This window comes from Dermacentor variabilis, chromosome 2 (genome assembly GCF_050947875.1).
Source record: "Dermacentor variabilis isolate Ectoservices chromosome 2, ASM5094787v1, whole genome shotgun sequence".
NCBI classification, from domain to species: Eukaryota; Metazoa; Arthropoda; class Arachnida; order Ixodida; family Ixodidae; genus Dermacentor; species Dermacentor variabilis.
Genome location: NC_134569.1, coordinates 116,382,155 through 116,407,502, shown reverse-complemented (window position 1 = coordinate 116,407,502; position 25,348 = coordinate 116,382,155).

Below are 25,348 nucleotides of genomic sequence, written 5' to 3'. Positions count from 1 at the left end.
GCAATAGATTAACTATTCCTCGTTGTTACCCATTTTCATTAGGTAATACATATTTCCCACAGGCGTGCATGATGCTCGTTTCGGCGATACCGTTGTCAAATCTTGTAGGAAAAAAATTGTGCTAGCCGGACACTTTATTTCGCATCATGTATCATGGGGTTTCAAAACGGATTCATGTGGAAAGCGGTTGTCGGACTGGGCAATTAGTGAAAATTTTTGTTGCTTAAACAGGAATTCACCTACCTTTATTCAGGGCCTTTCTAAATCAACATTAGATGTTACATTTGCCAGTTCAGGAATTTCTGTAACTTCCTGGTCTACTGTCGACTCAGCCTCAAATAGTGACCATCTACCTATTAGGTTTGATATTGTCTGTACTATGATTCCCCTGGAGTCTCCGACGCGGACTTTTGTCAACTACCAGAAATTTCGGAGTGTCTTGAAAATGGTCCTCAACTCATAGAAAACGGTACCCAATGACATGAAAGCCATGAGGCTTTGCGCTTTATTCAAATGTTCCTTTAAAAAGTCCCAGTTTAATGTTAACATAAGCAAAAGTACTACCTCTCCTTGGTGGAATTCGGATTGCACGTGGCCTTATAGAAGACGAAAAGCCGCGTGGAAGAAATTACTTTACAATCAGTGTCCGAGCAACTAGAGTGATTATAAATTCGCAGCTGCTGCCTTCAAGAGAACAGTATCGAATGCCAAATGCGAATATGCGAAAAACGTCATGACTTCCTCTCTAAGCCCAGCAACAAAAAAGCTCTGTTGAGATTCCTGCGTTACAGAAAATTCATACCCATACCAGCGAATACTGAATCGATAATTCTTTCACCACGCGAGATATCTGCTTCATTAGAATTCACAGGAAAGGGCTTAGTGCAACTCTTAACATCACGTTTGCCGAATGTGCCACTAAGGCCCCCCTCGCCGATGACTTTGTGGAAGTCACAGTGTCAGAACTGTCTAATGTCCTTATGTCTCTGCCTGCCTCAGCTCCAGGTCCTGAGGGCATTTCCAATGCCATGCTAAAATTACTGTTTGAAATGTCTCCTGATGACATTCTGAACACGGTAAGTTATTCTCTGCAAAATTCATGGATACCACAAGAATGGAGGACAGCCAAAATTATTCCGTTGCTTAAAAAAACAAGGAGCTGGCAACAATCTTGACAGCATTAGGCCTATCTCTCTTACGACAAATGGGGTAAAACTAATTGAAAGAGTTTTATATGATTGTATGATGGACCATGTATGATGAGCCGTATGATGTATGTATGTATGATGTATGATGAGCCGCTCGAGTTCACGCTGCTCCTCTGGCGGCCATTTTTCCAAGAAATTATGCCTTCCAACCACTCAAAAATCGACTGTCGCGGACAATATCAGTAACTTTCCACATAAGTATGAGGCACGGAGCACGAGCTATGGCGCTTGAAAATAACCGTTGGCTTGGCGAACCAACCGACTGAGCTACCTTTCCGGGCAACATTGAAGGATCACGAGTGCAAATCACATGTTATGTTCCCTTTTTTTCACCCCCTTTTTTTTCTTTTTTAATGTATTTTCCTTCATTGTATCACTGTACGGAAACCCTCCTAAAAATTATATATCCTCAATTATGTGTGGCCACACATGTGCAGGTCATAAATACCAGGTTCTCTAGCCGAGTGCCATCTATGCGGTATAACCGAGCTCAGATTGGTCCAGCTTGACTGATCAAATAGGGCACCACTGTAGGTTAAATGAGGCGTACAACTCCTGCGGGACCCGCCGTGGTTGCTCAGTGGTTATGGTGTTGGACTGCTGAGCACGAGGTCACGGGATCGGACCCCGGCCACGGCGGCCGCATTTCGATGGGGGCGAAATGCGAAAACACCCGTGTACTTAGAATCAGGTGCACGTTAAAGAACCCCAGGTGGTCGAAATTTTCGGAGTCCTCCACTACGGCGTGCAAAATCAGAAAGTGGTTTTGTCACGCAAAACCCCATAATTCAATTTTTAATTTAACTCCTGCGGGGACGGTAGAGTATCCGTCTCCAGTGCAAGAGGACCGTGATTCAAATCCCGGTGCCGCGCAATTCTCCACCGGAAAATACAAAAAAAACCGTGTGTTGAGAAAATTGCACAAACAGGCCTGGAGTGCGGCCTGATCCTGGTGACCAGAACCGGTAACGCACTCTCTCACCAGAGCAGGATTGGCCACCCTGGTGCAGTCCTTGGCCACAACCTCCTATATGAATACAACAATCAAACCCCGGCCCTCAGTCCCCAGCAGCCGCGAAGCAACTGACCACGGCGGCGGTCAGACCTGTGACGCTGCAGAGGGTGCTAAGAATACCTGGCTCCGGACAGGCCGCCATTGGAATCTGAACCTGGCAACGTTTAACGTTAGAACGCTATCTAGTGAGGCGAGTCTAGCAGTGTTATTGGAGGAATTAGAGGGTACTAAATGGGATATAATAGGGCTCAGTGAGGTTAGGAGGACAAAAGAAGCATATACAGTGCTAAAAAGCGGGCATGTACTGTGTTACCGGGGCTTAGCGGAGAAACGAGAACTAGGAGTCGGATTCCTGATTAATAAGGAAATAGCTGGTAACATACAGGAATTCTATAGCATTAACGAGAGGGTGGCAGGTCTTGTTGTGAAACTTAATAAGAGGTACAAATTGAAGGTGGTACAAGTCTATGCCCCTACATGCAGTGATGATGACCAGGAAGTCAAAAGCTTTTATGAAGACGTGGAATCGGCGATGGGTAAAGTCAAAACAAAATACACTATACTGATGGGCGACTTCAATGCCAAGGTAGGCAAGAAGCAGGCTGGAGACAAGGCAGTGGGGGAATACGGCATAGGCTCTAGGAATAGCAGAGGAGAATTATTAGTAGAATTTGCAGAACAGAATAATATGCGGATAATGAACACCTTTTTCCGCAAGCGGGTTAGCCGAAAGTGGACGTGGAGGAGCCCGAATGGTGAGACTAGAAATGAAATCGACTTCATACTCTGCGCGAACCCTGGCATCATACAAGATGTAGACGTGCTCTGCAAGGTACGCTGCAATGACCATAGGATGGTAAGAACTCGAATTAGCCTAGACTTGAGGAGGGAACGGAAGAAACTGGTACACAAGAAGCCACTCAATGAGTTGGCGGTAAGAGGGAAACTAGAGGAATTCCGGATCAAGCTACAGAACAGGTATTCGGCTTTAACTCAGGAAGAGGAACTTAGTGTTGAAGCGATGAACGACTATCTCATGGGCATCATTAAGGAGTGCGCAATAGAAGTCGGTGGTAACGCCGTTAGACAGGAAACCAGTAAGCTATCGCAGGAGACGAAAGATCTGATCAAGAAACGCCAATGTATGAAATCCTCTAACCCTACAGCTAGAATAGAACTGGCAGAACTTTCTAGGTTAATCAACAAGCGTAAGACAGCGGACATCAGGAACTATAATATGGATAGAATTGAACAGGCTCTCAGGAACGGAGGAAGCCTAAAAACAGTGAAGAAGGAACTAGGAATAGGCAAGAATCAGATGTGTGCGTTAAGAGACAAAGCCGGCAATATCGTTACTAATATGGATGAGATAGTTCAAGTGGCTGAGGATTTCTATAGAGATTTATACAGTACCAGTGGCACCCACGATGATAGTGGAAGAGAGAATAGCCTAGAGGAATTCGAAATCCCACAGGTAACGCCAGAAGAAGTAAAGAAAGCCTTAGGAGCTATGCAAAGGGGGAAGGCAGCTGGGGAGGATCAGGTAACAGCAGATTTGTTGAAGGATGGTGGTCAGATTGTTCTAGAGAAACTGGCCACCCTGTATGCGCAATGCCTCATAACCTCGAGCGTACCGGAATCTTGGAAGAACGCTAACATAATCCTAATCCATAAGAAAGGGGACGCCAAAGACTTGAAAAATTATAGACCGATCAGCTTACTGTCCGTTGCCTACAAAGTATTTACTAAGGTAATCGCAAATAGAATCAGGAACACCTTAGACTTCTGTCAACCAAAGGACCAGGCAGGATTCCGTAAAGGCTACTCAACAATAGACCATATTCACACTATCAATCAAGTGATAGAGAAATGTGCCGAATTTAACCAACCCTTATATATAGCTTTCATTGATTACGAGAAAGCGTTTGATTCAGTTGAAACCTCAGCAGTCATGGAGGCATTACGGAATCAGGGTGTAGATGAGCCATATGTAAAGATACTGGAAGATATCTATAGCGGCTCTACAGCCACCGTAGTCCTCCACAAAGAAAGCAACAAAATCCCTATAAAGAAAGGCGTCAGACAGGGAGATACGATATCTCCAATGCTATTCACAGCATGTTTACAGGAGGTATTGAGAGGCCTGGAGTGGGAAGAATTGGGGATAAAAGTTGATGGAGAATACCTTAGCAACTTGCGATTCGCTGATGATATTGCCTTGCTTAGTAACTCAGGAGACCAATTGCAATGCATGCTTACTGACCTGGAGAGGCAAAGCAGAAGGGTGGGTCTGAAAATTAATCTGCAGAAAACTAAAGTATTGCTTAACAGTCTCGGAAGAGAACAGCAGTTTACGATGGGTAGCGAAGCACTGGAAGTGGTAAGGGAATACATCTACTTAGGGCAGGTAGTGACCACGGATCCGGATCATGAGACTGAAATAACCAGAAGAATAAGAATGGGCTGGGGTGCGTTCGGCAGACATTCTCAAATCATGAACAGGAGGTTGCCACTATCCCTCAAAAGGAAAGTGTATAACAGCTGTGTGTTACCGGTACTCACATATGGGGTAGAAACCTGGAGGCTTACGAAAAGGGTTCTGCTGAAATTGAGGACGACGCAACGAGCTATGGAAAGAAGAATGATGGGTGTGACGTTAAGGGATAAGAAAAGAGCAGATTGGGTGAGGCAACAAACGCGGGTAAACGACATCTTAGTTGAAATCAAGAAAAATAAATGGGCATGGGCCGGACATGTAATGAGGAGGGAAGATAACCGATGGTCACTAAGGGTTACGGACTGGATTCCAAGGGAAGGGATGCGTAGCAGGGGGCGGCAGAAAGTTAGGTGGGCGGATGACATTAAGACGTTTGCAGGGACAACATGGCCATAATCAGTACATGACCGGGGTAGTTGGAGAAGTATGGGAGAGGCCTTTGCCCTGCAGTGGGCGTAACTAGGCTGATGATGATGATGATGATGATGATACTGATGATGATGATGATGATGATGATGATGATGATGATGATGATGATGATGATTTACCATATATCTCAAAATTCGTTACTGAGCCTATGCCAAACAGGTTTCCGGCCTGGTCTGTCTATTTGGTGTGCGCATGTAGATTTAAAAGCCGCACCCAACTAGCTCAACATAGAAAAAAAGTTAGTGCTTTAGTGAGTCCTGACATCGCAAAAGCTTGTGACAGCGTTGAGTACTCTATACTGCTGGACAGATTACAGTCCTACAATTTTCCTAGATCTATAACGGCATGGATTTTTGAATTTCTAAGAAACAGAAAATTTCATTGTTTTCAAAACGGCTTTTCTGCAAGGCAGTTTGATAAGACAAGAGGGGTGCCCTAGGGGGCTGTTCTGTCTCCTGTGCTATTTAACCTATTGAGTTCAGTACCGCTGCACCAGGATGTGAATCTGTTTGTCTATGCAGATGACATTACATTTTTCGCGACTTCTAGAGACATCAATTCTCTTCACCTGTCTTTGCAAGCGTACCTCTGTACTCTACAGACGTGGCTTCACGATCTGCATCTATCAGTAAACGTAAACAAAAGTGCAGTCCTTGTTGTTCCGCTTTCCGGGCCGTTACATTTATCATTAGTATATGAACAGAGAACCATTCCTCAGGTAGAGTCACTTAAATACTTGGGTATCATATATGACGGAAAACTTAACTGGCGTTCTCACATAGAGAATATTGGAACGAAGAGGACACGAGCCGTAGGTTTACTACGCAGAATCAGTAACCGACGTTCTGGTATGCGAAGTGACACACTAATTATGATTTATCCTATGTATGTATGACCGATTCTAGAATTTGGCTGTGTTTTATTCTCTGGAAGCGCAAAATATAAATTAAGACCCCTTGTTCTGTTAGAAAGAGAAGCTCTTCGACTACGTTTAGGTCTCCTTAAATTCGTTGCTAATAATGTATTGTACCAGGAAGCGCGCCTACCTACTCTTCACATGCGATTCCGCATGCTTACGGTTCAAACCTACTTAAGAGCTTATGAATCTTCGCTACGACGTGGACAATATGCATTAATTAGTGAACCAAATCCATTCTTTAGAACACGCGGTCACGGTTGCATAGCCGACATGTTTTATTTGTGCAAGCACAATTAACACCTTTAAATGTTAGCCTTAGAGAAATAATTCCGCTTCATAGGTCTACAGGATCCCTCAAAATTGAATTTGCAGACATTTTTCCTAGCAAAGAAAAATTTCTGCTCACAACATATTTGAAAGACCGTTTGCAGGAATATTTGGCCCGTTTCCAAATAAATGCAATAGCGACTGATGCTTCTTCGTGGGAAGAGAAGGCAGGCGTGGGTATCTACTCACCATCCCTCGATTGGTCTTTTTCAATGCGCCTACCAGATTACGCATCAGTATTGATGCCGAACTTCTGGCAATAATTCTTGCCTTGAGGAAATTACCCGTTGATGCTACAAGAGTTATTGTCGTCACAGATTCTCTATCTGTATTCAGCGTACTTAGTGCGTCTACAAAATCGACAACATTGAACACGTTTTATTCATTAGCTCCGCCTCATTTAAGTTTAATTCATATAGTATGGGCCCCAGGCCACCGAGACATTCACATTAATGAAATGGCCGATTCCTTGGCCCGAGCTTCTTTAATAGGTCCTGTGCTATCTGTGCTGCCGGCAACGACGCACGTCACTGCAGCCAGATATAGACAACTTTCTTTCAGCGAAGACAAAAAATCCCTGTCATTAGGAAAATGTACAGATTTTTTTGCACCTAAATTATTCTTGGATCCGGAAATGGAGTCCTAACCGGAAATTCGAAGTTTCATTTACTAGGCTGCGTTGCCGTATTCCAACACTTAGTTTTTACTTTCACAGGTGTGGTCTGGCGGTATACCCTCTATGCTACCTCTGCAATGAACCGGAATCTATAGATCATCTTTTATTATCCTGTCGGCGATTTTCTGCTCATCGAAAACTATGTATACAAATCCCAATTCAAAATTTAGGATTGCCTTTTAACAGCACTGCTATTCTCTCCCTTGGAGCAACAGTATTGGGATACAGCCACAGTCACGTTTGCCTAGCTTTTATAATTTTCTATGTGGCACAAAAAGAATGGCTTTTTAATTTTAAAAAATTTCACTAGTTTTACTCATGTATTGACAGCTTATTTTTCATCTTGGATGATATATTCATTTTACTTTTTGTATTGGTTATTTATTAACCAAATTACATTAAATCATATTACCACCCGAATCGTGGCCTATCCCCCATAGTGGGTTTGTGCCATTGATTGAGCCTTCATCATCATCATCATCATTACAGATTATCTAAACGGGGAGTGAAGGGCTTCATCCGCAAGACGTGAACAATTTCGGCATTCCGGCGGCGCCGGTCAGTGATGGAGTGTACTGGCCTGACGAGATAGTTCACTGCAGATGTTTGCTGCACAACGGTGTATGGGCCAATGTAGCGTGGAAGGAACTTCTCACAGAGGCCTGGGGTGCGGACTGGAGTCCAAAGCAGGACTTGGTTTCCAGGGTGAACACGTAGGTCACGGCGTTTGTTGTTACAGTGACGCTTGCGCTCAGCTTGGGTAGCTTCTGTGCATTGCTGGGCGATTTGACGGCAATGTGCAACTCGGGCAGCAAAATCTTCTGGAAGCGACGCGTTAGGCGAAGAAGGTGCGAAAAGGAGTTCTCTGTCGAATATGGCGGAAGGAGATCGTCCACATACAAGGAAGAAAGGGCTCTAACCAGTAGTCCGTTGAATAGCAGTATTATATGCGACTGTCACAAAAGGAAGAATTTTATCCCAGTCAGTGCGGTCAGGACGGATGTACATGGAAATCATGTCAGACAGCGTACGGTGGAAGCGCTCAGTAAGGCCATTGGTTTGCGGATGATAGGTAGAAGTAGATTTGTGGACGGTGTTAGTGGCCCGAAGAACTTCCTCGAGAACTTGTGAAATGAACGCCTTGCCACGGTCACTGAGAAGAACGCGAGGAGCCCCGTGGCGCAAGACGACTGAGCGCAAGAAAAAGTCGGCGACCTCAGAAGCGGTACCGGATCGCAGAGGGGCTGTCTCGGCATATCTTGTTAAACGGTCGACCGAAGGGACAATCCAACGGAGATCGGAGGGTTTCAACGGCAAGGGACCATATAAACCAATACAACAAATTCAAAAGGTGTGTCCGGGCAAGGGAGAGGTTGTAGTAAACAGGCAGAAGGGGATGTCGAGCGTTTGCGGTGTTGACATGACGCACAAGAGGCAATGTATTTGGCCACCGTTGTGGATAGGCCAGGCCAGAAGCAGCCGGTCTTTATGCGGTCGTAAGTCTTGTGGAAGCCTAAGTGGCCAGCCGATACGTCGTCGTGAAGTGCCTCTAATACCTGCAGGCGAAGGCAGCGAGGTAGAACTGGGACCAACCGGTGACCTGTTGGGTGGTAAACGTAGCGGTGAAGCACGCCAGCTTGTAGGCGGAAATGTCGAAGTTGGCGTCGCAAGCGGCTGTTGGGTGGTTCGGCGAACCCACTAAGGCGATCCATGAGAGCTCGAAAGTAGGAGTCGGTCCGCTGTAGCGAGACGAAATCAGAGCGTGATGAAAGCGTAACTTGGTCCAGGGGCGTTATCGAGAGCTGGTGTGAGGCAGGCGTAGCATCGGAACGACTTGGTGGGGAAGACGACGGCGCGTTACCGGGAGAGAGCGAGAGTGGGCAGCGAGACAATGCGTCTGCATCATGATGACTTTTTCCAGACTTATACGTTATAGTAACGTCATATTCCTGCAAGTTGAGTATACAGCGTCCTAAGCGTCCTGACATGTTTTTCATTGAGGACAGCCAACAAAGAGCATGATGGTTAGTGACGATGGTGAAGTGGCGGCCGTAAAGGTATGGGCGAAATTTCTGAATCGACCAAACGATAGCCAGGCACTCTTGCTCTGTGATGGTGTAGTTCCGCTCAGCTGGAGAAAGTGTTCGGCTGGCATATGCTATGACTTGCTCCTTTAGAGGCTGCATTACGTTGCAGAAGTACTGCGCCAATACCTTGTGCTCTTGCGTCATTATGGAGTATGGTGGGGGCTCGATTATCGAAGTGGCGAAGCACTGGTCCGGAAGTAAGATGCCGCTTAAGATCTTGAAAAGCCGACTCGCAGTCGCTAGTCCATGTGAAAGAGGCACCGGTAACCAGTAGCTTGTGTAGAGGAGCTGCTATTGTTGCGAAGTTGCGTATAAATCGACGAAAATACGACGCCAAGCCGAGGAAACTACGTAGATCTTTCTGTTGCTGGGGGCGAGGAAACTGGAGAACGGCACTAATCTTTTCGGGGTCTGGCTGGATGCCATATTTTGAGATGACGTGACCCAGTCCTTTTATAGTCTTGCTTGCAAATTTGCATTTTTTTTATTAATCTGGAGACCAGCATTTGCAAGGCACTTGAGAACTTCGTGTAATCGATGAAGATGTTGGCTGAAGTCAGACGAAAAGATGACAATATAGTCCAGATAACAGAGGCAGGTCTTCCATTTTAGACCACGAAGTACGTGGTCTATCATGCGCTCAAAAGTGGCAGGAGCGTTACAAAGGCGAAAAGGCATCACGTTAAATTCATGAAATCCGTCTGGTGTAGCGAACGCAGTCTTTTCTTTGTCAGTCTCGTTCATCGGAATTTGCTAATATCTTGATGGAAGATCAACGCTGGAGAAATACTCCGCCCCTTGTAGTGTGTCCAAAGCGTCGTCAACTCGACGTATTGGATATACATCCTTGCGTGTGATATTATTGAGCGCTCGATAATCTACGCAAAAGCGAACGGAGCCATCTTTCTTTTCTTTACCAGGACCACGGGAGAAGCCCATTGGCTAGATAAAGGTCGTATTATCTTCCGCGCAAGCATGTCAGCAACCTGTTGTTCAATGACCTTTCGTTAGGACGGCGATACACAATAGGGGCGTCGTTGTATTATAGCGGAACCATCGGTTTCGATGCGGTGTGTAGCCACAGGAGTTTGGCTCAACACAGGGGAACAGCTATCGAAATCGGCATTGTGCTTTGCCAAGACCACCATTAAGGCTTCGGACTGCGCGGCTGTTAGGTTAGAGCCAAGAACGGCTGGAGCAGGGAAAAATAATCGAAATCTGAGGTTCGTGCTGCCGATGAAGAAGGGCAAAGAGTGACTATAGAGATAGGTTGAGTGTCGGCTAAGGTTGCCACAGTCATCCCTTTGGACAGCATCACAGGATCTGGGGTCGCGTTGCAAGCAGACAGAAGGGCTCGGCCACGTGAAAACCGGGCGAGACAGCTGGCAATGAGAATTCCGCGAGAAGTACAGCGGGAAGAAGGGGCGACTAGGGCGCCTCCGTCGGCGACCTGACTGGATGTTACGGCTACAAAGTCTTCATGACCAGGACGCAGGACGTAGTCTGCAGCGATGGCCAAGTTCACGCACGAAAGGGAAGAGTCCGTAACTGGTGCAAGCGCTGTATCCGTGATATTGACAGCTTCCTCTCTACATGAAATGACGGCTGAAGCAGAATGTAGGAAGTCCCAACCCAGTATAAGGTCATGCATACACGTTGAGAGGATGATAAACTCAATGTGGTGGCGTACGCCGTCGATGAGAACATGAGCAGTAGACTGTCCGTCGGGGTTAATGAATGCATTATTAGCACCACGCAAAATAGGTCCAAGATAAGGCGTTTTTACTTCCCGAAGCCGGGAACACAGATCACTACGAAGAACAGAAACGGCGGCGCCGGTATCGATGAGAGCTGACGCGGGAACACCTTCGACAGTTACAGAAAGCATGTTGGCCGGGCGAACAGGAGGAATTTTTGAAGACCGATAGGAAGCAGTTTCCCATCCAAAAACTGCAACAGTTAGTTTTCCGAGTGCTGGTCGACAAGATGAGAAATGGGACGAAGCGGCGATGTAGAGCGCCGGTAAGGCGACGGAGAGCGACATCTGGCCGAACGGGTACTATGGGCAGATTGGGAGCAGCTGGAGGAGACGGAGAACGCTGTTGAGGGAGCGAGTACGGTCCGGGATAGTAGGCGTATAATCAGCGAGTGCGGTCTCTCTCGTGCTCAGCATAGCCTCGTCTTTCAGCCTGCTGGCGACGGCGGCAGAAGCGAGATATATGGCCGCGTATACCACAGTAAAAACAAACCGGACGAGGTGGACGCCACTGAGGGTACGATGGCGCAGCAAGTGCTCTGGTTCCCTTCGAAGCCAAATGGTCATAGGAAACGTCAGCAGGCACGCAGGTCACGGCAGGGGTGGGTAGCGAAGCAACATCCGCGTAGGTAGGTGTGGGGCGCGCTTCCGGAGCAAGATACGTGCTGGGTGTAGTCATCGCTGTCAACTCTTGCTTTACGACCTCGCGCAAGTCGAAGGTGGGGGTTGGGGCGCAGGCAGCAGGTGGACGCCTTAGGTCTTAAAGTTGAAACTCTTCGCGGATGATGGTGCGGATAAGAGCACGTAGATCTGGTGAATGGGGAACCTGAGGATCGCTGCTGTCATGTGGAAGACGAATAGACTGCAGCTCGTCTAGGCGTTGACACGTTGAAGTGATGTCTTGGACAGAAGCCGGATTTTGCACGATTAAGGCGCTAAACGCGATAGACCCAATGCCTTTTAAGATGTGGCGAACGCGTTCGGCTTCCGCCATGCAAGGATTCGCACGGCGGCGCAGAGCCAAGACATCCTCTATGTATGACGTGTAAGACTCTTGTGGAAGTTGGCGGCGCGGTCCCAGCTTCTGTTTGGCGACTTCTGCACGGCCAGACGAGGAAGCGAAGAATTGCCGCAGCTTGGAGGTAAACGTGGGCCAATCCGCGATGTCGGATTCGTGGTTGAAATACCACGTCTTCGCAACACCGGTCAAGTAGAAGGCGACGTGCGGTCGTAGTGGTCGATCCGATCGCCGACGTCATCACCGCGGAGTCCCGCAAAGAAAGGGGGATTGCGCTGAGGGCTCGTTTCGTTACAGTCCAAGAGGGCGTTGCAGGCGGGGTGGTCTGTGTGGTAGGGTTAGAGGCGCCAGAAGGGTCGGGGTTGGAAGCGTCCATTGTTGTAGGGGTAGCTGGGCGCAGGTGGCGACCGGAACGGAGCTCCAGGGAGGACGGGAACGCGAGAGGACGTGGGGGTCTTGACTTACCTCCAGCACTTTATAATACCGAGAGTGATCAAGTTGTTCAGCGCTGTTTATTCCAAAAAAGGCAACGCCTCAGCTCACGCGCGATAAAGTAGAACAACAGGGCAGATGATGATGGCTATGTACAATGGCGCCGCCGACACAGCGGGGGTAACCACAGGAGAGACCTCGTATGTCAAGTCGTATATCAAGTATATAGCGAGCTGTTGGTGCATTGTCAATGGCATGGATGTAAAACGCTATCTCGCGCATCTCTATTTAACCGCAAAAATTCGGGATAATATCCGTGAAAACAGCACAAAATAAACACGGACAAGGGAGGAACACAGGACGAACGCTGTCCTCTGTTCCTTCCTTGTCCGTGTTTATATTGGGACAAGGGAGGAACACCTTATATTCGTCCAGTGAAAAAGAACGACATATATTGTTTCTAACATAAATCACTTCAATGAAATGGATCGAACGCAACACACACGTAAATGGCTAAGCAGTGCATAGGACATAACGTCATTCTCATAACACATGCTAAACCACCCACAATTCAAATACTTGTTGTAAGGGACAAGTAATTTTAGAATGGGGCATGTATGTATGTCTGTATATATATATATATATATATATATATATATATATATATATATATATATATATATATATATATATATATATATATGCTGCCATCATATGCTGCCATAAAATAATCCACACAGTTCACAAAGACGTAGGTTATACTTGCAAGCTCAAACGCAATTGGTAACAAGCCACTACAGCATCAAATAAGAAGTTCCGAGAATTTTTGGCATTAACAAAGCAAAGGCTACATAAGTAATATTAGTGGAGTTGAGCTGGTTTTCGAATTGATGTAGAGAAAATTTCACTTATTTCCTCCCGATTACTTAACTTCTTTGTGTTGTCAAAAACTTCGTGTAACAGGTGAATACTAAAAGTTAGGCAGACAACACTGGTGACAATCTTATCACGATTGCACTTTTTTTCTCCATTTGATGGCAGTTAATTGCACTGGCACATTTTTCATCCGAAGGACCCTTCTTTGTATTGCATCTTTCAGTTTATCTCTTCTTTGTGGATAATTGTATCTTCATTGAGAATGGTATTCGTGCTACTTGGTCCTAACACGTTTTACATCTTGAAAAAGGAAGTACCACTTGCATGGTGCATAAGCGCGACTATCTTTCACGAGCTTTCCGTCAAATTATGCATTATCTCAAGCATAACTTTGCGTATTATGCGTCTGTTAATGACAAGTGTGAGTACTTGTCGCATGGCTCGGCACGAGTACACGGATACGTGTTGTTGTCTGAGGAACTATATATTGTCTATACTTTCTTAGCAGGTTGATCTGGCCTTTTTTTTTCAAGTTCGGTCCAATCGGTTTCTTGCCCCATTGTTCGTTTCTCGTTAAAATGTGTGTATTGATGAGCGCCAATGCCTTCAGCAATGAGCATCACCGCAATATGTATGGATATATGCACATATATATATATATATATACAGTCGACCAAAAAAGTTTACGGACCAAGAGATCTGACAAAAAGCTGAATATCTCCTCAATCTCAAGACACAGCCTGTTATTCCCATTTTCAGCCTTTTGTGGCATATGCGAAAAACATTGTGATGCACAATTTCACTGGCTGCTTTTAAAGGCTGCTCGTATATTTTGAATTTTCTGAGATCCCGTGGTCCGTAAACTTTTTTGGTCGACTGTACATATTGACAACGTTGAGACAGCAATTTAAGTTGCCATAAAAGTTGCGAAAATTTCTTTGTTCAAAACACATGTGAAGATTCCTTTCAAAACAAGAAAGAACAGCTAGCTTGGTAGACGAAACAGTAAGTAATAAATATTTTATGCATCATGCACCATACGCAGTTGTAGATCAGTAACTCTTCCGCCATTTCGACGAGCTCAACTTCGTTTGAATATTGTGCCTGAGTGGAATGGCTGTCTCTTGAAAAATATAGCAAGAGGACCCCGTCTGGCGCGAAGGCATCACTGTTTTCGAGCAGTCGCCAGGGACAATTCGATTTCATTCGCAAAGCTTACCAGATCGAGGTTGACAGTACTAGTATCTAAGCTTGCCGTATGGCTTTTTGTTTTCTTCATCTGTGAAGACTTTTTATGCATGCTGGTGTTTAAAAAATGTCAGCGTATCTAGGAAAACGCAGTCGGTATTGCCGTGGAGACTCGGCTTTCACGGTTCCGTCTGCCATGATCGGTGAAAAGTTACATTCAACATACGTTTACAGCAAACGCACTTTATTTGCGTCGCTGCTACACAGAGGGTAAATAGGACGTTTTAGCTTCAACGGATAAACAGGTCGTCTCGATCTTCAATATGCCAAGGCAGGCTATCATATAGGCATGCGTCCCAGTGCCTTGTTTTGGAACCCACGTCATTTCACTCCGTCTAGCGAGGGATCGCTTGCTGCACAAGCTCGTATTTCCAAGACCTCAGCAAGGAAAATTTCCCTACACGCTAATAAAATATGGCACTAGGTATTTCTTCTTGACGTCCGGAAAGGCGTAGCATGCCAACTCTCACGTGCTCTCAAATTTCTTGTTCTTGTGCTTGCGAACGAAGTCGTGCTTTCGGCGAAAAGGGGTAAAGTGCGCAACTTGATGCTCTGAGAGAGCGCAGAAATCGGATGAAGACAGACGGGAGCGCCAGCGTGCCTTGTTCGCAATGCATCGGGTGCAAGCAACCAATATTGGGCGTTCTTTTTTGGATGCAGCAAAGTTTAAAGAAGATCCTATGGAACATAGCGCTGTGCTAACCTTTGAACATGTTCCAAGGGGTGGGCAGCGCTTGTACACTGTACTTCCTTTTGTCTTTCGTCCGCGTTGTGCTGCCCACCTCTAGGAACATGTTCAATCACCAACTCGCCCAGCTTGCCCTGCTAACCCATGAGCTAAATTGCTCGATGAGGCAGCCATTGCCTCTAGAAAAAATCACAGTGGCTTATTGAATAACTAAGATATATCACTAATTGCCTTTTGAACGAATTGCGTTGCGGCACGCGCTTTCGTCTACGAACTGCGGCTAGTAGTATGCGGGGCATATATATATATATATATATATATATATATATATATATATATATATATATATATATATATACATATATATATATATATATATATATATATATATATATACATATATATATATATATTCAATAGATCGAATTACAAACCTTCTATAACTATATTTTGTCAATGCATTTTTCCAACCTATACCTAGCAGGAATTTAAACCTTTTGAATGGCATCAAGGACACAAATCATGCGGATCGACACTAATTTCTGAGAAATAAGAGTGTAAACTTAAGCGCGTGTCGACTGAGAAGGAAGAAAAAGGAAACACGTGTAAAAAGAAACAAATTCAGCCAGTTTACGTCATTTGCATCACAGCATGCTTTCTTGCGAGCGTCAATTGGATAGGCAATACGCGGGCTGGCAGACAGGTGTAATAGTTGACCTGGAGCTAAGCCTAACCGCTTATCAGCATGCAGGAGCACGGAGCGCCATGCGAAAACAGACGTTCCGTATCCAATTTTTCTTTATTACCGCCTGTGTGATAGTCTGCTTTAAAAGCAGCAGCGCTGTTGCGAGAAGCGGAGGCACGCATGCAGCGACACATTCATCGAGCCTGAAAAATTGCGCACACCCGCCACCACTCAACAAGGGCTTGTCTAAATGTAGAGCTGCATACGGGTGCAAGCTCAAGGACTGCGGTTCCTCCGTTTACAGCAATTCAGAACCGCCATTTCCTAACCAGACGGCACTCCCCGTAGACGCCTCGGCTGAATCCGGCATTGCGGATTGTGTCGAGGCAGTGAGGTAGCCGGGAGCATAAGTAGCGTGATTTGCAGACACGTCATTGCCAAATCTTCGATGGTGCTTCTTGCTCTAGCGCAAATTAGAAGCTCCCACATTTAGCGTAAGCACCATAGTTGTGAGACACGGAAAAGGTAGGTGGGGCCGTACTGTAGGCTGACATTTTCAGCCGCTGTCACTTGTTTGCGGGACTGCCTGAAAGGTGGAGCTGTGCGAATTGCGCTGAGGGAATCATATTGTGTAGCGCGCAAACAGCTGTAGGCGTCAAATTGCTTTCTCGCGCCTCTTCCTTGTCAGTTACTTTCACTGAGACTGATGAGAAAGGTTTTGTCGCTAGGTATAGGTATATGGAATGAATCTCATAATTTATTGATACTCAAGACAAAACAATGTGGCTAGCCATAAAAAGCTGTACTAATCCCTTTGTCCCGCTGAAGTAAGTCAAAAACAAACAACACAAGAATCATTTGGAAAGTTGCGTGTTTGGCGTCCTTAACAGTAATCAATGGAATATTTTGAGTGGTTTAGGTTGGCTCATAAGTCTGTGAAAAAGAAAAGTGTGACTGGCATTAACAGCTTCCGTAAGGTTACATCAAGAAACTACCACCTGAGGTATCTGAAACTCGAGTCCTTGCTGTTGTCAGCGTTCCGGGCCACGCCAAAAGGCTGACAGTAAACACTGCAGTGCCGTCTTCGAGTCGCGGAAAATCGACCACTTGTGTGGCGGTTGGATAAATCCATATGGCACCTAAACAGATACATCTAGGCTTCTGCGCATTTGCGTACACAATGAAAATAAAGCATCCTATGGGTGACAAGCCCTCGTTGCCACTGCCGGCTGCTTTGCTCCAGCCAAGCTGATGACAATCTTAAATATGCGTCTAGGTTTGCATTCCGCTGCAAAAATAGGGCGCGAATAAACGATTCTTCTGTAGCATCGGTGGGGCCTGTATTGGTCATGACAATTTTCCTCAGTCTTTTTTTTCTTCTTCTTTCTGCTTTCGTTTCCTTTGCCCCTTTCCCCAGCACAGGGTAACCAGCTGGTACTTATACTGGCTAACCTTCTTGTCTTTCCTCTCATTTTGTCTTTCTCTCTCTCTCTCTCTCTTGGGCACTGTTGTCACTCGCATGCAACGAAAAGAAAGCATGAGAAGACAAATATAACACAATGTGGGAAGCTATACACCATTGGAAACAACTGTTCGTCAGTAACAAAACCGAACCATATTTTCCTTTTAGTTTAGCAACAGAGAAGCTGAATTTCCTTTTCTGAAGTGATAATTTGGTGTGTATAATGTTAAGGGAATAGCAACGTTTATTTGTGATGTTACAACAACAAAAATAGTTTAAAAAAGAGCTACATGATCTAAAATAAACGGTGCGATACTTTCTTACAAATGCAAGGTTTGTGAAGTTACTGTTATATATTTGCTGTTTTTTGCAAGCATGCAAAACATACAAGCACCACATGCTATTTGAGCATTAGTAGGAAGCTCAGTGGCTTCCCGAGTCCCCTGAGGCAAGTATAAGAACACTGCCGTGCTTATTGCGCTTTTTTCGAACAGAGCTCACAACTGCCGAGGGTCAATAAATGCTTTTATTCCTATGAAGACACTAGAACAAATCTAAAACACACGACGGGATCTTTCCCAATAAAACCCACCTTAGGGAAAAGTGTGCAATGTCCATCAAGAAAGGAATGATTTGTACTAACACTCTGTATTTGCTGACACCTAGTGGAACATTGCCTCCGGTGTTATTAGCAAAAGACAGGAATCGTAAATATAGTGGGCGTTGCGCCATAGAATATGTTGGCTATAGCTCGAAGCAAGCGCAGCTTGATCCAATAATTTATTCGGGAAACTTCACGGATAAATATAGTTTGTCTGGCACAAGTATTGCTTTTCCATTGAGGCTCGCAATTGACCTACATCAAGAAAATAAAAAAAAGTAAATGAGCAAAACAACAAGAAATGCTGCAACATTTCCGGCACATGCGTCCAAGTTGTTTGCTGCAGGAAGTAGACTTTTCCTCCTAAGCTGGCTCTTTTCGCATGTTTACTTTGAGGCTGCGTGGCTGCTACGAATACAGAGCCTTCTGGTCAGGCTTAGTTTCTACTGGTGAAAAGCAAGACAAGAGTGGATCTTGTGTCCGAAGAATAAAAGCATATATGCTTGTTTCCCTGAAAGCCTCAGTGCCGTTGATTGATATTTGTCTGTAGGCGCAAAGGAAGGGAAAGTACGTGAACGCAAACAATGTGCTAAGCCTCTGGCAGGGCATGTTAGCTATAGCCCAAGGAAAACGCAGCTTGAGCCAAGAATACTTTCGAGGAACTTCGCGGATGAATGTAGTTTGTGTGGCACCAGTATTGCTTTTCCATTGCTTTCCAGCATTGCTTTTTCCATTCCATTTTCCATCTTCTAGCATGACACCACAACGCTTAACTATGTGGTCAGGATAGCGCTAACTTTCTCCGAAAACTTGAGCGGCTAGCCGTATCATGGCTATGTTTCGTGCAAGAGACTTCAGAGCCTTCATACTTATTTCTGCTCGGCTGTTAGTCTCAATATTAGGCATTATATGTAACAGATGTTAGCAGTACATACAAACAACATTCTCAGAGAGACGACGTATTGAGTTTAAGAAGAAAAAAAAGAAACTGGAAACTTGACCGTTGATAGTTGTTAAAGAAAACTGCAACCGAGTAGAAAAATTAAGAGAAATAATAAGTTCCTTGCAGGTTATCGATTATTCAAATGTTTCATCCGGTTTCATAAATTTAAATACGTGCTCTCTGTATCCCAGTTTCTCAAGCGCAGTTTTCGTCAAAATTTTCATTTTACGGTGACATGTACTCCGCGTTAATATCAAACTTTAGGAGGACATTCGAATACACATAGTTCACTTTCATTCGTAGTGCGTACACATTAAAGACACTACAAATTATTCTTACCACGTGCAGCTCAAATTAAGCAGCATACTGCTACCCCACTTAGTCTTTTACATAGCTTCTTTTACTAAGTGTTGATTTTACCTGTTTGGGCATTTGTAAATGCCTGATAGGGTGCACAGCTGTGTTATATGTGCATCATTGCGACACATATGCACCACTCGGGCGTTTTTAACGAGGACGACGGCTACTCCCATATTCGCGTGAGTATTAGCAGGCTTTTGTTTTCTCGCAATGCCCACAGTAATTGGAGCCTAAACACTGTGACGGCAGCCACTCTCCCTCTTTTTTTTTGAAACCCCCATAGGTTATAAAAGGAAAAAATGGGAAAAATGGCAGGGGTCATGCCCATATAGGGCCTGCCCATAGAGGGCCATAGATATAGGGCATGCCCATATATAGGTCATGCCCGTACAGGGTCATGCTCAGATTGCGCATGGCCATAGCGCATGCTTAAGGCCGTAATAGAAGGCTGCGAAGGGAGATAATGAACTGAAATATAGCAAATGATATGCGATAGCTCAATGTGGGAGGATAACCAATCCTGACTGTTTTCAGTCAATCAGAAAGTTTATTCTTCAAAGCAGTGTGTATAATACTAACTCCTTGGGATAACAGTTGCTTAAAATAGTGGCTTGATTAGTGCCAGTGGTCAAAACAAATCAGAATGGCGGCAGGCGGCACAAATTCAAACATGAAACAGCTCAGGTAATCAGGGTGGATGTGCCTTTCTGGCAACCAGCAGCAGCAACACTGATGCTGCTGCTGGTTGCTGTCATGCTGATTAGTTCGTGCCGAATGCGTGAGTCCTAACAAAAGCAATGTCGCCATCATGCTGTCGTAGTCAAATTATTGTCATCCCTACTAAGTGCTGGCTACAGCCTTCCGTGACTTGTCGCTACCAGATATAGTGCAGACATACGCTCGGTATAGTGCGAATAAACGCGGCGCACGGCGCGGGAAGCTATGCAGGTAAGCACGGATGTGAGCTCCAACACCAATTGTCATCCCATCGTCATTTCATCGCCTTCGTGCCATTGTGACCATGCTTTCAGTGGTATGTTATTGTGATTCTGCCATCCTATTCCTTTTGTCGCGTTCACAACGTTCTCATATCGTCGCAGTTAAGCCGCTATCGTCGAGCAGTCGTCTTTACGCAGTAGTCATCATTCTAGCAGTGTCCTAGCATTTTCATCACACCTTCGTCGTCTTTTTATTGCCATCATTTTAGCAATGTCATCCCAATGTCGTCAAGCCGGTGTCTTCATTACAGCTGCGTCATTCCCTTCGGCGCCCCATCATCGTTATGTGGTCGTCGTCATGCGCAAAGGTCGGCCAACTCACTCGTGAGTCAACTAAATCACTCACTCAGACGCAGACTGATCCGTGATTCTGAATTTGAGGGAGTCCGATTGAGGATAATTTTGGTGAGCTTGAGCGCGAGAGAGTCCATCTCATTAAAATTTTTGTGTTTGACTCTGAGTAAGCCCGGCTGAGTAGAATTTTGTGGATACTCTGTCCGTGAGTTAGGGAGTTAATCTCAGTGTGTTCTCATTATATTGCCGATCTATGGTTATTTTTTTAATGTCATCGCTAAAATCATCGTGGCGGCGGCAGCGTGATAAGTTTATTCAAATGTCGCGCACCATCTCTACAACGACTGTATCGTGAGAAAATGGAGACCCAGCACGGAACCATGCGGCCACTACGTTGTCGGCAACACAACGCTCGCACATACCTGGTACTTCCCCCCCCCCCTACACACACACAGGAACACACGTACACACACAGGAACACCCATGCGCGCACGCAAGCAACACACATACAAACACATAGACTCATGCAACACGCAACACACACACACGCACGCCGGTGACGCTGACGGTGAATTCCAATTGGTCAACCTGGAGCACGTTGTCTTGCTCCGTGGCAAAGAAATTGAATTTCGCTTGTCCATCTAGAGCAAGTTTGCGTTTTCACTGGTCGACTGGGATCAACCACCTCGACCAGAGCAGAGACGGATTTCTCCGGAACTCCAACGACGCGTTGCCGTTACTTCCGTATTGGTCGGGTGGCTTCGCTGTTTTCAGCTCTTCTTGACGCATTATTTAGTAACCCTGTGCAGTTGTTTACATTCTCGAAATGGTGTCGTTGAACCGTGCGGCAGTGCTTCTTGCCTTGAGCGATTCAGACAGCAGATCTAGCTCCTCGAAAATAGCAGCGGCGACGACGAGGAGTTGTACGTGCTTTACGAAATGGTATTCAAGGTGCAATGATAAAATCACGATATGACTCGCGGACATGGCGGGCGCTCAATTTCCGCTGCGCTCCCTGCCGGAGCATGTTTACTTTTCGCTGGTCGATCTGGATTGGGTCCAGGCGGGATTTTGTTGATGTCTCGTGGATTCAACACCCCGCTCTAGGTCGACGAGTGGAATTCAGCGTATAGCCTAAACGTACCGCGCCTGTTTTTAGGCAGAGAAGTAGGCGCCACCAAGTTCTTATTGTTTTGCTCCTCAAACGTGCTAAAACTGTGTCCCCTCCTCGAGCCTCTGCGGTAGGACGGAGAGACTTTAGAACTCAAGCTTCGGAAGCTCGCAGGGAAGCACGAATATTTGGAACGTTGCTTTCGCTTTCGCATTCACATTTGTGAGGACGACCAGTAATCACCGAATGCAAGAAGAGCGCGAATTCCGCGGAGAGTGCTGAATTTGGTAGTGTTTCTTACTTTTTTTTTTCAGCTTACACTCGTCTTCCTTTCTGTGATAAACTGAACGTGGTGGCTGTTGCCTTTTCCGGATGCGACGCTGGCGTTCAGTACGACTGCCAGCAAATACTGATTTCACGGCTGCGCGCTGGCGGTGCCCATGCTGCGTGCAAACCTACGTGTGTATGCAAATTTTTACTAGGAAAATTATTCCTGTTGCATCAGTGAAGCAACCGCTAACCTTGAAACGTTCACTGTCCAGCGATTTTTTCAGAATGGTAAGGTGAGCTAAAGTTTCAGCAGAACTTGCGCATAGTAGTTCTGTTAAGCATTATAATAGTTTAGGCTTTGCATACTGAATTCATGGCGCATGCTAGTTCTCTTACGATGCAATCTTGGCGATCAAGCGTCACAGCGTCAGATCATATTAATCGAGTGCCTCGAGTGAACAGTTAGTCTTCTAGACGTGTTACTTCAATTACCTTGATGTTTGCAGTTAAATCTTATTTTTCCGCAGTGTATACCCTTGAGCAAAAGTACACTGACCAAGAATTGCTCGATACATGCGATTTCTTCCTCTGATTTTGGGATCAAATTGAAATTGGGGACTGCAGCCCAAACTTAGCATCGTGTCTTCTTTAGGCTTACATGATTACCATTATATACTCGTGTATGTGAATGAACGTCATTATCAGCGTGAACGAGCACGCGCAAGTGTGTTTGCGAAAGTATATGTTTAGACGTTTTGTGAACATGACTTTAACGGGAACTCGGGTCTTGTTTGTTATCAATGAGACTTTAAGGGAGCTGGTAGATCGCATAAGTTGTTCGTCTGCTAGTTCGAAATAAGTTAGTAAGTGGACAATCTCGTGAGATTTAATGGACTGTGGCCCTATTATTCCGTTAGCATTAGAGTGTCCATAATCACCTGAATCTGATGAGTGTCTGTGTCTGATTATGGTGAATCCGAGGACAAGTGAATATGGTTTAGAGTTTTACGGGTGAGTCGGAGCCTGAGTGAGCATTGTTGAGTAGAACATTGGCCAGACTGAGTCCGGTCGAGCCCGTGTGAGTAGAATTCTGTTGAGTCTGAGAATGGGAGAGGATCAACTGTGTAAAATTATGGTGAATCTGAGTGAGTCTGAATTGTGGTGAGTCTTTTCTCGTCTGGGTGTGTTCCTTTTATTTTGCCTATCTGTGGCCATAACATTGGCATCATTCCAGCATCGGCGTAATGTTGTCGTCATGGCGTGGTCGTCACTGTATCATTGTGGACATCTCGACCACTTCTCTGGCGAAGTGCACTGTATCGATGAATTCTTCTCGAAATTTCCTTAACAAGGGCTCGAAAGTGTTATACCATGTTGGGACCATTCTGAGCGGACCACTCATATACTGGCCGCGATTTAATGCTATTTCGTTACTGATAGCCGAAATTCTTACCGCAACTGCTCGGAAACAATAGGTTGTACTTATATAAGGTTGCACAAGTTTGGCCGTCCTTATTGAAAAGCGCGCTTCGAATAGACGTGAGAGGCGCGCACTGAACTGGGCTGCAAAGTGACGAAGAATACAAGTACATGAGCCCACAGAGTTTTCTGCGAAAATTACTAGAGGAGCTTGGCGGAAGTGCCTACAATAGGTGCACTTATGGAGGAGCCATATGTGCGTGCACGTTCGCTGGGATTATGCGTAGCCGTAGTTCTTCGAAGAACCCTTTCTAATGCAGGCCACTTGCCCGTTTATCGTGGGAGAACAACGATGTCTAAACTGCAAACATACTCACGCGATCAGAGAAGTGCATCATCCGGCAGTCGCTATCGCCTGTACCACTACGAAGTTGTCTACTGTATTCGGAGCACAAGTCCGCATTTCGATGGGGGCGAAATGCGAAAACACCCGTGTGCTTAGATTTAGGTGCACGTTAAAGAACCCCAGGTGGTCAAAATTTCCGGAGTCCTCCACTACGGCGTGCCTCATAATCAGAAAGTGGTTTTGGCACGTAAAACCCCAAATATTGTATTGGAGCACAAGTTCTCTAGATAAACGCTTTCTTCAGATAGGCTTTGTGTGCCCGCCAGTTCCCGTTACTATCAAGTGACCATGCCTTTAAAAGCGCGCCCTGACCTATCAGTGGTTGTATTCGTGGAACATATCGGGAAGCATTAATGAAGCTAGTGAGGTTTAGCGTTCTGGTGGAGCATCTCGCATGGTGTTCTTACAATGCGTGCAGGTGACACGACACGATCCAGCATGCTACACGACCGCCTGCTACATCCCAGGCAGGAACAGTGGGCACCGCTCCCTGGAAGGATACCACGCGCGTCAGAACGCTGACGCCATGGCGAATGGCGGAAGCGGAATTCAGGCGTCGCACCTTAATGGTGCATGACAGGAGACCGGCAGAAAACCGTCCACCCCTTTCAGCACGCAACGAAATAATTACAAAGATTTAGTTATACGCCGACAATCTGTTACGCTCAGTCCCACGTGTGCACTACGGAATGGTATGCGCACAGCTCCTGAGCAGGAACACCAATGTGTGTACGCAGAACGCTGCCCTGGCTACGATAAAGCCAACAGTGCACATATTAACTGGTCATTTGGTCAGATTTGTTGTTTTTGCGGCCAAACTCACTGCACGCCTAGGGAAGTTTTCTATCCATCCGCACGCAGGCTGCGCAAGCGTTTTGAATGTCAAGATGGCACGATAATGGCATTAGCGGCGCCGACGGCAAACGACTCTTCGAGTTCTTGTATAGTTGCTATCTTGATAAAATTCACTTTCTTGTCTAGTAAACTTAGTTTCTGTCTCGGAAACAACTTTATGTGGGGTTCCCAAAGAATTCATTTGATTCGGTACCAGTCAGAATATATTCATTTGTCTTTCAGTGCGCCCGGAAGAAACTTCCTTTAGCGGGAACAATCCCTACCATGCGCAACATCCCCGGATCCGTCCCGTAGTCGCGCTGCTAATATGACGTTTTCCTGCTGAGAACGAGGGTTCGATACCCTGCGACAGCGGCTACAGTTAGATGGGGTGAAACGGAAGAACACTTGTGTGCTCAGATGTACATGCAAGATAAATAATCCCAGCAAACGCGACCTCGTGCCTAAACTTTCCGTCAATGCATCCGAAGTTCAGACAGCTTATTTTGGTGCATGTTGTTTTCAACAACCTTTCAATATCGCTCTGGCCATAAATGAAGATTATAACGTAATGCTTGATGTGGGCGTCCCAAATTTTTGGTGGCCTTAAGGAAGGTTATGAAAAACTGCATCAAGTACGCTTCTGTTTTACTGCAATGTTGATAAAGTAAGAAAAAGAAGATCTGCTCATTCTATATTAAGCACAATTATCTGTCGGATGTAGCTGCGCAACGTATTCAACATCGCAAACAAATTTGAAATGGCATTGCCCCAAGGATGTTTGCTTGC